Source organism: Ylistrum balloti, unplaced genomic scaffold (assembly GCF_031769215.1).
Source record: "Ylistrum balloti isolate Yb309-2 unplaced genomic scaffold, AGI_CSIRO_Ybal_v1 Utg371574, whole genome shotgun sequence".
Lineage (NCBI taxonomy): Eukaryota > Metazoa > Mollusca > Bivalvia > Pectinida > Pectinidae > Ylistrum > Ylistrum balloti.
This window is the reverse complement of record NW_026782809.1, coordinates 101542-107541: the sequence shown is the minus strand read 5'-3', so window position 1 is coordinate 107541 and position 6000 is coordinate 101542.

Genomic DNA, 6000 nt, shown 5'->3' with positions numbered 1-6000 from the left:
GATCAGTCTTCGAAGTCCCCTTACATTTTCACATTTCCGACTTCTATTGAAAACTGCTGCATCAACTGCAATCAAATTTTATGAAAATATTCCATAGGTAACATTGTGAATTCTATGATTCCCATCCCCCATGGACCTGAAGGCAGGTGCAAAGGGGGATAATTCACTAATAGTTCAAAAACAGAGCTTGTAGGAAACCAAAATTTGGATCATCATGAAAGGGAAAGTCCCAAAATGCTTTGTCATCTAAATAGTAAATTTCATAAACCTTGCATTCCCTGTTACCCTCTAGACAGGGGTTAAGTCTATACAGGAAAACATAACACATTCTGGTAATTGATTTACAAGGCTAACCACTGGTCACTGGATATGTCTACAATACTGACCACTGGTCACTGGTTATGTCTACAATACTGACCACTGGATATGTGTACAATACTGACCACTGGTCACTTGATATGTCTACAATACTGACCACTGGTCACTGGATATGTCTACAATACTGACCACTGGTCACTTGATGTGTCTACAATACTGACCACTGACCACTGGATATGTCTACAATACTGACCACTGATCACTGGATATGTGTACAATACTGACCACTGGTCACTTGATGTGTCTACAATACTGACCACTGGTCACTTGATGTGTCTACAATACTGACCACTGGTCCCTGGATATGTCTACAATACTGACCACTGGTCACTGGATATGTGTACAATACTGACCACTGGTCACTGGATATGTGTACAATACTGACCACTGGTCACTTGATGCGTCTACAATACTGACTACTGGTCACTGGATATGTGTACAATACTGATTACCGGTCACTTGATGTGTCTACAATACTGACCACCGGTCACTTGATATGTGTACAATACTGACCACTGGTCACTGGATATGTGTACAATACTGACCACTGGTCACTTGATGTGTCTACAATACTGACTACTGGTCACTTGATGTGTCTACAATACTGACCACTGGTCACTAGATATGTGTACAATACTGACCACTGGTCACTTGATATGTCTACAATACTGACCACTAGTCACTGGATATGTCTACAATACTGACCACTGGTCACTGGTTATATGTACAATACTGACCAATAGTCCCTGAATATGTCTACAATACTGACCACTGGTCCCTGGATATGTGTACAATACTGACCACTGGTCACTGGATATGTCTACAATACTGACCACTGGTCACTGGATATGTCTACAATACTGACCACTGGTCACTGGATATGTCTACAATACTGACCACTGGTCACTGGTCACTGGTTATATATACAATACTGACCAATAGTCCCTGAATATGTCTACAATACTGACCACTGGTCCCTGGATATGTGTACAATACTGACCACTGGTCACTGGATATGTCTACAATACTGACCACTGGTCACTGGATATGTCTACAATACTGACCACTGGTCCCTGGATATATATACAATACTGACCAATAGTCCCTGAATATTTTTTTTTTTTTTATTGTTTTTTTATTGTTTTTTTTTTTTTTTTTTAAAGTTTTCAAATATAATACATATATAAACATATTATCATAAACTTTCGCACAAACTTACATACACTTACATAGTGTTGTACAGGTGATTACCTAATTATGATCAATGTCTAAACAGGAAACACAACCTATTATAACTAATCAATTATGAAATTTCAACCTTGATGATCGGTTTCAAAATAATAACCAGTGATGTTAGGTTTACTGTTAATATCCGATCATCGATGATGGAATCTCAAAACTGATTCCCTATACTACACTTACATGGACATACACACACAGATGCTCACATACCATTCGCTCATGAGACAAAAAGACAAACAAGACAGACAGAATAGGAAAGGGTAGAAAAAAGGAAAGAGGAAGGAGGGTAGAGAGGAGGAGGTACTGTTTTCTTCATACACACACACATATATATATTGTATAATGTATTCTGCATGTAAATAAAGAATATTGAAATTATAACAGCAAATCAAGAGTCGTCGGCGGAGTTAACATTATGATTAATAATTACAACAAAATAAATATACATGTACAGAGATAATTAGAGCCAGTGAAATAATATCAAGGTTAAGAACTTATAAGTCTAATAAGGGCTTCCATTTTCTCCAACCTAACTCAAATTGCATTTTAATATGATTCTTTTGACTATTATTTATATATTTTTGAACTACAAAATTATCTTTAATTTCATTAATGAGAGCATTTATATTCAAAGAGTTACTAATGTGTACATACTGGTCACTGGATATGTGTACCCTGAATATGTCTGACTGACCACTGGTCACAATACTGACCACTGGTCACTGGATATGTGTACAATACTGACCACTGGTCACTGGATATGTGTCTACAATACTGACCACTGGTCACTGGTCACTGGTGTATACTGACCACTGGTCACTGTCACTATGTGTCAACTGGATACTGACCACTGGTCACTGGATATGTGTACAATACTGACCACTGGTCACTGGATATGTCTACAATACTGACCACTGGTCCCTGGATAGGTCTACTATACTGACCACTGGTCACTTGATGGTCACTATGTGTCTACAATACTGACCACTGGTCACTGGTGTGTCTACAATACTGACCACTGGTCACTGGATGTGTGGTCACAATACTGACCACTGGTCACTACTGACCACTGGTCACTTGATGTGTCTACAATACTGACCACTGGTCACTTGATGTGTCTACAATACTGACCACCGGTCACTGGATATGTCTACAATACTGACCACTGGTCACTTGTCTATGTGTGTACAATACTGACCACTGGTCACTTGATATGTCTACAATACTGACCACTGGTCACTGGATATGTCACTTGATGTGTACAATGTGTCTACAATACTGACCACTGGTCACTGGATATGTCTACAACTACTGTGGTCACTGGATATGTGTACAATACTGACCACTGGTCACTATATGTCACTACAATACTGACCACTGGTCATGGTCCCTGATATATGTCTACAATACTGACCACTGGTCACTGGATGTGTCTACAATACTGGTCCTGGATATGTGACCACCGGTATGTGTACAATACTGACCACTGGTCACTGGATATGTGTACAATACTGACCACTGGTCACTGGATATGTCTACAATACTGACCACTGGTCACTGGATATGTCTACAATACTGACCACTGGTCACTGGTCACTGGTTATATATACAATACTGACCAATAGTCCCTGAATATGTCTACAATACTGACCACTGGTCCCTGGATATGTGTACAATGGTCCCTGGATATGTGTACAATACTGACCACTGGTCACTGGATATGTCTACAATACTGACCACTGGTCACTGGATATGTCTACAATACTGACCACTGGTCCCTGGATATATATACAATACTGACCAATAGTCCCTGAATATTTTTTTTTTTTACAATATTGTTTTTTTATATATACAATTGTTTTTTTTTTTTTTTTTTTTTTTTTTTAAAGTTTTCAAATATAATACATATATAAACATATTATCATAAACTTTTGCACAAACTTACATACACTTACATAGTGTTGTACAGGTGATTACCTAATTATGATCAATGTCTAAACAGGAAACACAACCTATTATAACTAATCAATTATGAAATTTCAACCTTGATGATCGGTTTCAAAATAATAACCAGTGATGTTAGGTTTACTGTTAATGTCCGATCATCGATGATGGAATCTCAAAACTGATTCCCTATACTACACTTACATGGACATACACACACAGATGCTCACATACCATTCGCTCATGAGACAAAAAGACAAACAAGACAGACAGAATAGGAAAGGGTAGAAAAAAGGAAAGAGGAAGGAGGGTAGAGAGGAGGAGGTACTGTTTTCTTCATACACACACACATATATATATTGTATAATGTATTCTGCATGTAAATAAAGAATATTTAAATTATAACAGCAAATCAAGAGTCGTCGGCGGAGTTAACATTATGATTAATAATTACAACAAAATAAATATACATGTACAGAGATAATTAGAGCCAGTGAAATAATATCAAGGTTAAGAACTTATAAGTCTAATAAGGGCTTCCATTTTCTCCAACCTAACTCAAATTGCATTTTAATATGATTCTTTTGACTATTATTTATATATTTTTGAACTACAAAATTATCTTTAATTTCATTAATGAGAGCATTTATATTCAAAGAGTTACTAATGCATCTGGTAATAGTCCCTGAATATGTCTACAATACTGACCACTGGTCACTGGATATGTGTACAATACTGACCACTGGTCACTGGATATGTGTACAATACTGACCACTGGTCACTGGATATGTGTACAATACTGACCACTGGTCACTGGATATGTGTACAATACTGACCACTGGTCACTTGATGTGTCTACAATACTGACCACTGGTCACTGGATATGTCTACAACTGACCACTGGTCACTGGTCACTGTACAATACTGACCACTGGTATATGTGTACAATACTGACCACTGGTCACTTGATGTGTCTACAATACTGACCACCGGTCACTTGATGTGTCTACAATACTGACCACTGGTCACTTGATGTGTCTACAATACTGACCACCGGTCACTTGGTGTGTCTACAATACTGACCACTGGTCACTGGATATGTGTACAATACTGACCACTGGTCACTTGATGTGTCTACAATACTGACCACCGGTCACTTGATGTGTCTACAATACTGACCACTGGTCACTGGATATGTCTACAATACTGACCACTGGTCACTGGATATGTGTACAATACTGACCACTGGTCACTTGATGTGTCTACAATACTGACCACTGGTCACTGGATATGTCTACAATACTGACCACTGGTCACTGGATATGTGTACAATGTGTGGTCACTTGATGTGTCAATGCTCACTTGATGTGTCTACAATACTGACCACTGGTCACTGGATATGTTTACACAACTGATCACTCTAGATATTTGTATTATGTACAAACCAAGCAGTAAACTGTTGTATTAGACTTCCATTGATAAAACAAGCTTCCACATCGGGATAAAATACACTCAGCACCTGTACACAGGCATGTTTTATGTTAAACATTGGTTTACATCTGACCATTTTGATGCCCCTGGAAGAGAGAGCATCCAGTCAATCTATCTGTCATTATTTGTCCAGTAATAAAAACTACAAGAGGTATTTACGTAAAGTTTTATAGGTAGATTGATCTCATCTAGGAGAAATGCAGTACATAATAACCATCACTCTCTCTTGCATATTTTAGGAGTTATTGGCCTTTTGTTAATTTTCGTACTTAATTTCTGTCCAGAGCATAACACTCAAACTATATAAGGTATCAACATAAAACTTCATAGGTAGTTCAATCTAAACAAGGTCAAGTGCAATGCACAAGTATTTGCCCATGATCATTTTTCATACTTAAATTTTGTTCCAATCAGCTAGCATAAACCCATTAGACTGAAGTTGATTTACCAATAATAGAATGGTTTGGTGGTATACTGGTTACCATTCTCACCCTTCACCATGTGACTGCGGTTATATTTACCAATAATAGAATGGTTTGGTGGTATACTGGTTACCATTCTCACCCTTCACCATGTGACTGCGGTTATATTTACCAATAATAGAATGGTTTGGTGGTATACTGGTTACCATTCTCACCCTTCACCATGTGACTGTGGTTATATTTACCAATAATAGAATGGTTTGGTGGTATACTGGTTACCATTCTCACCCTTCACCATGTGACTGTGGTTATATTTACTGAATGGTGTGGTGGTATACTGGTTACCATTCTCACCCTTCACCATGTGACTGAGGTTATATTTACCAATAATAGAATGGTTTGGTGGTATACTGGTTACCATTCTCACCCTTCACCATGTGACTGTGGTTATATTTACCAATAATAGAATGGTTTGGTGGTATACTGGTTACCATTCTCACCCTTCACCATGTGACTGTGGTTA